The sequence below is a fragment of the Triticum dicoccoides genome, chromosome 2A (assembly GCF_002162155.2).
Source record: "Triticum dicoccoides isolate Atlit2015 ecotype Zavitan chromosome 2A, WEW_v2.0, whole genome shotgun sequence".
Classification (NCBI taxonomy): domain Eukaryota; kingdom Viridiplantae; phylum Streptophyta; class Magnoliopsida; order Poales; family Poaceae; genus Triticum; species Triticum dicoccoides.
In genome coordinates this window covers 63497824-63510964 of record NC_041382.1, presented here as the reverse complement: position 1 = coordinate 63510964, position 13141 = coordinate 63497824, and positions in this window count along the sequence as shown.

Below are 13141 nucleotides of genomic sequence, written 5' to 3'. Positions count from 1 at the left end.
AGGGCTTATAAAGGAAATAAGTAGCAAACATGCCACAGTCGGGCGTCTGTGCGACACCACATAAAGGGCTTTATAAAGTAAATGAATAACAAGCATGCCACAGTCGGGCGTCTCTGCGACACCACATAAAGGGCTTTATAAAGTAATAGAATAATAAGCATGCCACAGTCGGGCGTCTCCGCGACACCACATAAAGGGCTTATATGAGAATAATCGCAGTGAATATCCAGGAGGTAGAACCGTCCCAGGGATACTCAATAATTCAAATAATGTAAATGGTTAGTCCATAATAATGATAATCATAATCATCATGAGTCACATGTCATGATCCATGTTTTGGTTTAGCCATCTTTCCTCCGAACACCGACACTAAGACCGACACTTGACCCATCCCAGACTGTAGTCCTTAACCATGGACACGACTATTCGAATAGATATAATCTCTGCAGAGGGTGTACTCTTTACCCACGGGTAACGGATTCCTTTAGTCCATCGGGACTAATTCCGTCTATGGTCTTTTAATTGAAAACACACCTGACTCGCACACACCAGCTTAACTTTACCGGTGTCTGGAATCACCCACGAGACATGTTAAGCGAAACTCTAAGTGGGGAGGCTACAACCTCGACTAGCATGGGATCACAAAATTTATAACGCGCGCAAACTAGGGGAGCTACCCCTTCGGCTCCAACCGAAAACACCCATGCCCCCGGACTAGTTGGCATGCCTACTGGCTGCAGTCGGTATATTCCACCATGGCCTCTCTATACGGTGTGTGCTAGAAAGGGATTGACAACTTACTGAACCGTACCCTACCTATGGCAGGGACAAGTGGTAGCACGAAACAAGTATGGGGGTTACTGGAACAAGACTCGATCTATGGTCGACTCAGGAGGTTTCAGTATTCCCTGCATGATTAGCATAACAAATATATTTCAACCACCAGACAGAATCACCTCTCATCATACCTCATCATGCCATACCGGACACAACCGTCTCGACGACGAACTAGGGACAAGCTTGTGTCTACCCAAGACAGAGTCTTTCCCAGATTCCTTCCAATAGGCATGAAAGTCATACGAGGGTGATTACTATCACAAGCATATCCATTTCCAACAACAAAGAATCTTCATTATGCACTCATGCATATGATCATATTGTTGGGAAACGTAGTAATTTCAAAAAAAATCCTACGCACACACAAGATCATGGTGATACATAGCAACGAGAGGGGAGAGTGTTGTCTACATACCCTCGTAGATCGACAGCGGAAGCGTTATAACAACGCGGTTGATGTAGTCATACGTCTTCACGGCCCGACCGATCAAGCACCGAAACTACGGCACCTCCGAGTTCTTGCACACGTTCAGCTCGATGACGATCCCCGGACTCCGATCCAGCAAAGTGTCGGGGAAGAGTTCCGTCAGCACGACAGCGTGGTGACGATCTTGATGTTCTACTATCGCAGGGCTTCGCCTAAGCACCACTACGATATGACCGAGGTGGGATATGGTGGAAGGGGGCACCGCACACAGCTAAGGAACGATCACGAAGATCAACTTGTGTGTCTTGGGGTGCCCCCTTGCCCCCGTATATAAAGGAGCAAGGGGGGAGGCCGGCCGGCCCTTGTAGGGCGCGCCAGGAGGAGGAGTTCTCCTCCTAGTAGGAGTAGGACTCCCCTCTTTCCTACTCCTACTAGGAGGGGCAAAGGAAGGGGAAGAGGGAGAAGGAAAGGGGGGCGCCGCCCCCCCTCTCCTAGTCCAATTCGGACCAGAGGGGGAAGGGCGTGCGGCCCACCCTGGCCACCCCTCTCTCTCTCTCCACTAAGGCCCATAAGGCCCATTACTTCTCCCGGGGGGGTTCCGGTAACCCTCAGGCACTCCGGGTTTCTCCGAAATCACCCGGAACACTTCCGGTGTCCGAATATAGTCCTCCAATATATCCATCTTTATGTCTCGACCATTTCGAGACTCCTTGTCATGTCTGTGATCACATCCGGGACTCCGAACAACCTTCGGTACATCAAAACATATAAAATCATAATGAAACTGTCATCGTAACGTTAAGCGTGCGGACCCTACGGGTTCGAGAACAATGTAGACATGACCGAGACATGTCTCCGGTCAATAACCAATAGCGGAACCTGGATGCTCATATTGGCTCCCACATATTCTATGAAGATCTTTATCGGTCAGACCGCATAACAACATACATTGTTCCCTTTGTAATCGGTATGTTACTTGCCCAAGATTCGATCATCGGTATCTCAATACCTAGTTCAATCTCGTTACTGGCAAGTCTCTTTACTCGTTCTGTAATACATCATCCCGCAACTAACTTATTAGTTGCAATGCTTGCAAGGCTTAAGTGATGTGCATTATCGAGAGGGCCCAGATATACCTCTCCGACAATTGGAGTGACAAATCCTAATCTCGAAATACGCCAACCCAACATGTACCTTTGGAGACACCTGTAGAGCACCTTTATAATCACCCAGTTACGTTGTGACGTTTGGTAGCACACAAAGTGTTCCTCCGGTAAACGGGAGTTGCATAATCTCATAGTCATAGAAACATGTATAAGTCATGAACAAAGCAATAGCAACATACTAAACGATCGGGTGCTAAGCTAATGGAATGGGTCATGTCAATCACATCATTCTAATAATGATGTGATCCCATTAATCAAATGACAACTCATGTCTATGGTTAGGAAACATAACCATCTTCGATTAACGAGCTAGTCAAGTAGAGGCATACTAGTGACACTTTGTTTGTCTATGTATTCACACAAGTATTATGTTTCCGGTTAATACAATTCTAGCATGAATAATAAACATTTATCATGATATAAGGAAATAAATAATAACTTTATTATTGCCTCTAGGGCATATTTCCTTCAGTCTCCCACTTGCACTAGAGTCAATAATCTAGATTACACAGTAATGATTCTAACACCCATGAAGCCTTGGTGCTGATCATGTTTTGCTCGTGGAAGAGGCTTAGTCAACGGGTCTGCTACATTCAGATCCGTATGTATCTTGCAAATCTCTATGTCTCCCACCTGGACTAGATCCCGGATGGAATTGAAGCGTGTCTTGATGTGCTTGGTTCTCTTGTGAAATCTGGATTCCTTTGCCAAGGCAATTGCACCAGTATTGTCACAAAAGATTTTTGTTGGACCCGATGCACTAGGTATGACACCTAGATCGGATATGAACTCCTTCATCCAGACTCCTTCGTTTGCTGCTTCCGAAGCAGCTATGTACTCCGCTTCACATGTAGATCCCGCCACGACGCTTTGTTTAGAACTGCACCAACTAACAGCTCCACCGTTTAATGTAAACACATATCCGGTTTGCGATTTAGAATCATCCGGATCAGTGTCAAAGCTTGCATCAACATAACCATTTACGATGAGCTCTTTGTCACCTCCATATACGAGAAACATATCCTTAGTCCTTTTTAGGTATTTCAGGATGTTCTTGACCGTTGTCCAGTGATCCACTCCTGGATTACTTTGGTACCTCCCTGCTAGACTTATAGCAAGGCACACATCAGGTCTGGTACACAGCATTGCATACATGATAGAGCCTATGGTTGAAGCATAGGGAACTTCTTTCATCTTTTCTCTATCTTTTGCAGTGGTCGGGCATTGAGTCTTACTCAACTTCACACCTTGTAACACAGGCAAGAACCCTTTCTTTGCTTGATCCATTTTGAACTTCTTCAAAACTTTGTCAAGGTATGTGCTTTGTGAAAGTCCAATTAAGCGTCTTGATCTATCTCTATAGATCTTAATGCCCAATATGTAAGCAGCTTCACCGAGGTATTTCATTGAAAAACTCTTATTCAAGTATCCCTTTATGCTATCCAGAAATTCTATATCATTTCCGATCAGCAATATGTCATCCACATATAATATCAAAAATGCTACAGAGCTCCCACTCACTTTCTTGTAAATACAGGCTTCTCCAAAAGCCTGTACAAAACCAAATGCTTTGATCACACTATCAAAGTGTTTATTCCAACTCCGAGAGGCTTTCACCAGTCCATAAATGGATCGCTGGAGCTTGCACACTTTGTTAGCTCCCTTTGGATTGACAAAACCTTCTGGTTGCATCATATACAACTCTTCTTTCGAAATCCATTCAGGAATGCAGTTTTGACATCCATCTGCTAAATTTCATAATCATAAAATGCGGCAATTGCTAACATGATTCGGACAGACTTAAGCATCGCTACGGGTGAGAAGGTCTCATCGTAGTCAATCCCTTGAACTTGTCGAAAACCTTTTGCAATAAGTCGAGCTTTGTAGACAGTAACATTACCGTCAGCGTCAGTCTTCTTCTTGAAGATCCATTTATTCTCAATTGCTTGCCGATCATCGGGCAAGTCAACCAAAGTCCACACTTTGTTCTCATACATGGATCCCATCTCAGATTTCATGGCTTCAAGCCATTTTGCGGAATCTGGGCTCACCATCGCTTCTTCATAGTTTGTAGGTTCATCATGATCTAGTAGCATGACTTCCAGAACAGGATTACCGTACCACTCTTGTGCGGATCTTACTCTGGTTGATCTACGAGGTTCAGTAGTAACTTGATCTGAAGTTTCATGATCATCATCATTAGCTTCCTCACTAATTGGTGTAGGTGTCACAGAAACCGATTTCTGTGATGTACTACTTTCCAATAAGGGAGCAGGTACAGTTACCTCATCAAGTTCTACTTTCCTCCCACTCACTTCTTTTGAGAGAAACTCCTTCTCTAGAAAGGATCCATTTTTAGCAACAAATGTTTTGCCTTCGGATCTGTGATAGAAGGTGTACCCAACTGTCTCTTTTGGGTATCCTATGAAGACACATTTCTCCGATTTGGGTTCGAGCTTATCAGGTTGAAACTTTTTCACATAAGCATCGCAGGCCCAAACTTTGAGAAACGACAACTTTGGTTTCTTGCCAAACCATAGTTCATAAGGCGTCATCTCAACGGATTTCGATGGTGCCCTATTTAACGTGAATGCGGTCGTCTCTAAAGCATAACCCCAAAACAATAGCGGTAAATCTGTAAGAGACATCATAGATCGCACCATATCAAGTAAGGTACGATTACGACGTTCGTACACACCATTACGCTATGGTGTTCTGGGTGGCGTGAGTTGTGAAACTATTCCGCATTGTTTCAAATGTAGACCAAACTCGTAACTCAAATATTCTCCTCCACGATCAGATCGTAGAAACTTTATTTTCTTGTTATGATGATTTTCAACTTCACTCTGAAATTCCTTAAACTTTTCAAATGTTTCAGACTTATGCTTCATTAAGTAGATATACCCATACCTGCTTAAATCATCTGTGAAGGTGGGAAAATAACGATATCTGCCACGAGCTTCAACATTCATCGGACCACATACATCTATACGTATGATTTCCAACAAATCTGTTGCTCTCTCCATAGTACCGGAGAACGGCGTTTTAGTCATCTTGCCCATGAGGCACGGTTCGCAAGTACCAAGTGATTCATAATCAAGTGGTTCCAAAAGTCCATCAGTATGGAGTTTCTTCATGCGCTTTACACCGATATGACCTAAACAGCAGTGCCACAAATAAGTTGCACTATCATTATCAACTCTGCATCTTTTGGCTTCAACATTATGAATATGTGTATCACTACTATCGAGATTCATCAAAAATAGACCACTCTTCAAGGGTGCATGACCATAAAAGATATTACTCATATAAATAGGATAACCATTATTCTCTGATTTAAATGAATAACCGTCTCGCATCAAACAAGATCCAGATATAATGTTCATTCTCAATGCTGGCACCAAATAACAATTATTTAGGTCTAATACTAATCCCGATGGTAGATGTAGAGGTAGCGTGTCGACCGCGATCACATCGACTTTGGAACCATTTCCCACGCGCATCATCACCTCATCCTTCGCCAGTGTTTGCTTAATCCGTAGTCCCTGTTTTGAGTTGCAAATATTAGCAACAGAACCAGTATCAAATACCCAAGTGCTACTACGAGCTCTAGTAAGGTACACATCAATAACATGTATATCACATATACCTTTGTTCACCTTGCCATCCTTCTTATCCGCCAAATACTTGGGGCAGTTCCGCTTCCAGTGACCAGTCTGCTTGCAGTAGAAGCACTCAGTTTCAGGCTTAGGTCCAGACTTGGGTTTCTTCTCCTGAGCAGCAACTTGCTTGCTGTTCTGCTTGAAGTTCCCCTTTTTCTTCCCCTTGCCCTTTTTCTTGAAACTAGTGGTCTTGTTGACCATCAACACTTGATGCTCCTTCTTGATTTCTACCTCCGCGGCTTTTAGCATCGCGAAGAGCTCGGGAATAGTCTTTTCCATCCCTTGCATATTATAGTTCATCACAAAGATCTTGTAGCTTGGTGGCAGTGATTGGAGAATTCTGTCAATGACGCTATCATCCAGAAGATTAACTCCCAGTTGAATAAAGTGATTATTATACCCAGACATTTTGAGTATATGCTCACTGACAGAACTGTTCTCCTCCATCTTGCAGCTGTAGAACTTATTGGAGACTTCATATCTCTCAATCCGGGCATTTGCTTGAAATATTAACTTCAACTCCTGGAACATCTCATATGCTCCATGACATTCAAAACGTCTTTGAAGACCTGGTTCTAAGCCGTAAAGCATGGCACACTGAACTATAGAGTAGTCATCAGCTTTGCTCTGCCAGACGTTCATAACATCTGGTGTTGCTCCAGCAGCAGGCCTGGCACCCAGCGGTGCTTCCAGAACGTAATTCTTCTGTGCAACAATGAGGATAATCCTCAAGTTACGGACCTAGTCCGTGTAATTGCTACCATCATCTTTCAACTTTGCTTTCTCAAGGAACGCATTAAAATTCAACGGAACAACACCACGGGCCATCTATCTACAATCAAACATAGACGAGCAAAATACTATCAGGTACTAAGTTCATGATAAATTTAAGTTCAATTAATCATATTACTTAATAACTCCCACTTAGAAAGACATCCCTCTAATCATCTAAGTGATCACGTGATCCAAATCAACTAAACCATAACCGATCATCACGTGAAATGGAGTAGCTTTCAATGGTGAACATCACTATGTTGATCATATCCACTATATGATTCACGCACGACCTTTCGGTCTCAGTGTTCCGAGGCCATATCTGCATATGCTAGGCTCGTCAAGTTTAACCTGAGTATCCTGCATGTGCAAAACTGGCTTGCACCCGTTGTAGATGGACGCGGAGCTTATCACACCCGATCATCACGTGGTGTCTGGGCACGACGAACTTTGGCAACGGTGCATACTCAGGGAGAACACTTTTATCTTGAAATTTAGTGAGGAATCATCTTATAATGCTACCGTCAATCAAAGCAAGATAAGATGCATAAAAGATAAACATCACATGCAATCAATATAAGTGATATGATATGGTCATCATCATCTTGTGCTTGCGATCTCCATCTCTGAAGCACCATCATGATCACCATCGTCACCGGCGCGACACCTTGATCTTCATCATAGCATCGTTGTCATCTCGCCAATCTTATGCTTCTACAACTATCGCTACCGCTTAGTGATAAAGTAAAGCATTACAGGGCGATTGCATTGCATACAATAAAGCGACAACCATATGGCTCCTGCCAGTTGCCGATAACTCGGTTACAAAACATGATCATCTGATACAATAAAATTTAGCATCATGACTTGACCATATCATATCACAACATGCCCTGCAAAGACAAGTTAGACGTCCTCTACTTTGTTGTTGCAATTTTTACGTGGCTGCTACGGGCTTAGCATGAACCGTTCTTACCTACGCATGAAAACCACAACGATAGTTTGTCAAGTTGGTGTTGTTTTAACCTTCGCAAAGACCGGGCGTAGCCACACTCGGTTCAACTAAAGTTGGAGAAACTGACACCCGCCAGCCACCTGTGTGCAAAGCACGTCGGTAGAACCAGTCTCGCGTAAGCGTATGCGTAATGTCGGTCCGGGCCGCTTCATCCAACAATACCGCCGAACCAAAGTATGACATGCTGGTAAGCAGTATGACTTATATCGCCCACAACTCACTTGTGTTCTACTCGGCATATGACATCTACGCATAGAACCAGGCTCTGATACCACTATTGGGGAACGTAGTAATTTCAAAAAAATTCCTACGCACACACAAGATCATGGTGATACATAGCAACGAGAGGGGAGAGTGTTGTCTACGTACCCTCGTAGACCGACAGCGGAAGCGTTATAACAACGCGGTTGATGTAGTCGTACGTCTTCATGGCCCGACCGATCAAGCACCGAAACTACGGCACCTCCGAGTTCTTGCACATGTTCAGCTCGATGACGATCGCCGGACTCCGATCCAGCAAAGTGTCGGGGAAGAGTTCCATCAGCACGACGGCGTGGTGACGATCTTGGTGTTCTACCATCGCAGGGCTTCGCCTAAGCACCGCTACGATATGACCGAGGTGGGATATGGTGGAAGGGGGCACCGCACACGGCTAAGGAACGATCACGAAGATCAACTTGTGTGTCTTGGGGTGCCCCCTCACCCCGTATATAAAGGAGCAAGGGGGGAGGCCAGCCGGCCCTTGCAGGGCGCGCCAGGAGGAGGAGTCCTCCTCCTAGTAGGAGTAGGACTCCCCTCTTTCCTACTCCTACTAGGAGGGGGAAAGGAAGGGGAAGAGGGAGAAGGAAAGGGGGCGCCGCCCCCCCTCTCCTAGTCCAATTCGGACCAGAGGGGGAGGGGGCGCGTGGCCCACCCTGGCTGCCACTCTCTCTCTCCACTAAGGTCCATAAGGCCCATTACTTCTCCCGGGGGGGTTCCGGTAACCCTCCGGCACTCCGGTTTTCTCCGAAATCACCCGGAACACTTCCGGTGTCCGAATATAATCGCCCAATATATCAATCTTTATGTATCTACCATTTCGAGACTCCTCGTCATGTTCGTGATCACATCCGGGACTCCGAACAACCTTCGGTGCATCAAAACATATAAACTCATAATGAAACTGTCATCGTAACGTTAAGCGTGCGGACCCTACGGGTTCGAGAACAATGTAGACATGACCGAGACATGTCTCCGGTCAATAACCAATAGCGGAACCTGGATGCTCATATTGGCTCCCACATATTCTACAAAGATCTTTATCAGTCAGACCGCATAACAACATACGTTGTTCCCTTTGTCATCGGTATGTTACTTGCCCGAGATTCGATCGTTGGTATCTCAATACCTAGTTCAATCTCGTTACTGGCAAGTCTCTTTACTCATTCCGTAATACATCATCCCACAACTAACTTATTAGTTGCAATGCTTGCAAGGCTTAAGTGATGTGCATTACCGAGAGGGCCCAGAGATACCTCTCCGACAATCGGAGTGACAAATCCTAATCTCGAAATACGCCAACCCAACATGTACCTTTGGAGACACCTGTAGAGCACCTTTATAATCACCCAGTTACCTTGTGACGTTTGGTAGCACACAAAGTGTTCCTCCGGTAAACGGGAGTTGCATAATCTCATAGTCATAGGAACATGTATAAGTCATGAAGAAAGCAATAGCAACATACTAAACGATCGGGTACTAAGCTAATGGAATGGGTCATGTCAATCACATCATTCTCCTAATGATGTGATCCCGTTAATCAAATGACAACTCATGTCTATGGTTAGGAAACATAACCATCTTCGATTAATGAGCTAGTCAAGTAGAGGCATACTAGTAACACTCTGTTTGTCTATGTATTCACACAAGTATTATGTTTCCGGTTAATACAATTCTAGCATGAATAATAAACATTTATCATGATATAAGGAAATAAATAATAACTTTATTATTGCCTCTGGGGCATATTTCCTTCACATATCATCACATAAAATAACGAATGCTCCATGTCAAGGTGGGGTTGTAACCGTATCAAACAACTCACAAAAAATATTATGCCAGGGTTCAGAATGCTTGCCTTCAAGAGTATGCAAGTGGGGGTGCACTTTTTTTGAAAGTTGCCTTCTTCTTCAAAACTCCTATTTAAGAAAATTTGAATTAACACATAGTTTCAAAATAGTAAAAAAAAGTTGTTTGGAAATTTTTCAAATAAATATGAAAATAAACTAGACCAAATTTGAGAAACAACAGAAAAAGAATCAAATCAACTGGACTTATATTTTAAAAGGTATAGCCAGTCAAAGCTCAGTCAAAACTCTGTTTTTAAATAAAACAGAAAAAGAAAACGGTTTGATTAAGAATACGTTTTTGAGATGGAGGAGACATACTTCTGGGTTTACGCCTCCACTTAAAACAGCGCGGGCCGGCTCGGGGTCACTGACAGTGGGTCCATGGGGCCCACTGGTCAGGTTTGACCAGTCGCCCGCGGTCTTCTTTCTCCTCTGGCCGAGCAGAGGCGGGGCTCCGGCGATCGCCGTCGACGAACCGCGGGTCCCCACGGGGTTGCGAGGGCAGGGATGGATCCGTCAGTCCAGGGCGGTCCTCCCGGTGGTCGACAGGCTGGCGGGGACGAAGGGAGTCGCCGGCGGCGAGCTCCGCGGCGGAGGTGGCTTCGGGAGGATTTGGGGGTTTGGGCTACGGTGTTGCCCGGTCGAAGCTGAGAGGCTGGGCAGCTCCGCACGGTCGAGGGGAGGAGAACGGTGACACTGGATGGACTGGAGAGGCTCTGTTCGCGACGCACAGCACCGGAGTGTGGCGGCGGCCGAACTGGCCGGAGACGAGGAAGAAGGCCTCCCGCCATCGATTGCTGGTCGTGGTAGTACTAGGGGAATGGCCTGAGGTGGCCTGTGGGTTTGGAGGAGCTTGGGGCCCCTTTTATAGGCGGCCGAGGTCGGTTCCGCGGCGGCCGGGAATAAGATCGTCGGCGAACCGCTGTTCTGTAGTCAGGGGGCGCGTGGCGGCGACGGGCGCTAGCGGACGTGCTTGAGGATAAGCTCGGGCTGTTCCAGGGGCAGCTGGCGCGCGGCTGTGGCTCGGGCGGCGCCGTCCATGGCAGTAGCCTACTGCGGCCGTCCGCTAGCTGCCATGGCCGACCTGACGGCGGCGCTGCGGGGCTCCAGGAGTGACCCGGATGACTCTGATGAGTGGATGAGGGCGGGCGTCGCTCTGCAGGCGAGCAAAGGCCAAGGGCCAGACGCGGCGACTCGGGCGCATGCACATGCAAAACCCGCGCTCTGGCCGTGCCCAGAGCACGCACACCAAGTGCTCGACGTAATGCCATCGTGTGCTAGAGGGCTTGAGCGAGGCTGGTAGTTAACAGGTCTGGGTTAGGGGTGGCTAGGAGCTTAGTGGACAAGTTTGTTGGTTCAGAGGATCAAGTTCACAATGCAAACTAAAAATCATGTCAAATCTGGCTATGCACACAAAGTGTTTGACAGAATGCCATGGGCTTCTAGGCATGTTTTGGGGTGGCCAAAATCTCTAGGTTGGGGTCTCTTTAGGTGTAGGTGATGATGGCAAGGCCATTTGGGCAAAACCAGAAACTTGCTACTGCAAGTTTTGCAAATCTTCAGTTCCGGACAAAAAATAAAAGGCATTAATACATGCACCAAAAATACTCCAATGGGTCTAAACTCCTGGACTTAGGGGTTTGGAAGGGTGTACTTCAAGCAGGACAAATCCCATGGCAAAAAGAACAAGAAAAAATATGGTTGCAGTACAATTCACCAAGCTGGACCAGAATGAAGATGAGGATGATTTGCTCAATTTTTTCAAAGAACACCAATGGGTTTTTGCATAAAGTTGAATAATATACTCCTACTAACATCCCATAATTTTGATGGAAACTTTAAAAAAATATTTAAATAGGTTGTAGTGCAATCTTACAAACTGGACCAGATTTGAAAACTTGAGGTAGGGCTCAAAATCTCCAATGACTAAAAGATATTTTTGCATAAAAGTGATTTAGGAACATCACATGACATCCCCAATTTCTGGTGAAAATTTTAAATGCATTTATCAAATGGTTGTAGTGCAAATAGAGCTCTAAAACTAATGAAAAATCATTTTAAAGGAATAAATCTCAGAAAGAAATAATTTGTAGAAATAAAATTCCACTGATAAAAAGAAATGATCTTGGGAAGATATGCAAGTCCAACAATGTTTTTGAAAAGTTTTCACTTGAGGTGAAAACTCCACAATATCAAAGAAAAGAGTGGTTCTGAAATCAAAGAAAATCCAGAAAAATGAAAATTTTATTTACCAAGGCAAAATTTTAACTAACAAATCATGGTTAAATTTTTGGGGTGTTACATCGTCAAGTTTAACCATCGTAAAATTTCATCATGTTTGGACTTCGTTTGGTACAACAAAAAATAACAAGTGCCAACGGGCACTAGGTTAGTCCCAAAAAATGATATATAATTGCATATAAATCATCTTATATTGGTAATATAATAGCATGAAACAATAAAAAATTATAGATACGTTGGAGACGTATCAACGGGCGGCGGCGCAGGTGATTGGTGCCGCCAGCGAGGGGCCGCGTGTGGCGGCACGAGAGGCGGCGGCGCGACGTCCTCCTAGCTTAGTGGCGCGGTGGCGAGGTGGCGTCCATCCAGCATGGTGGCGCGACAACACGATGGCGTCCTGGCGTGGCAGCGGAAGCACTCCGACGCACCGCGAGTTTCCGGTGGGGCGGGGGCGTTTGACAGGTTGCACGTGGAAGTTTCATAGCGGTTATGATCCCTTCAAAAAGATATGAGAAGGTCATCTCCCCATAAATCAGCGGGGAGAAATGACCTCTTTTACAGGATCCTCTAAAGATAAATCAGTTTACGAGAACGGTTGAAGATGTTTTTTTGCTCCAATTTCTTGTAAACGGCGGTTACTTCACAGACAGGGGAACCGTTGGAGTTGCTCATGTTTTTTTTTCGGGGGCGTTGCTCATGTTTCCTGCGTATGTGGGTAGCCTAGCACCTTTCCTTCTTCACTTCTCTTTTTTTACGTTACTTCTTCCCTTGTTTTTGTCTATCAACCCTTTCTTTTGTTTTTGACGAGGGGACTTCTTTTCTCTCTATTTTTCTTTTTTCTTTTGAGGTTTTCATTCCCCGCTTTTTTTTTCTTTTTGAGGTTTTCCTTCCCTGCTTTTTTTTTTGTTTTC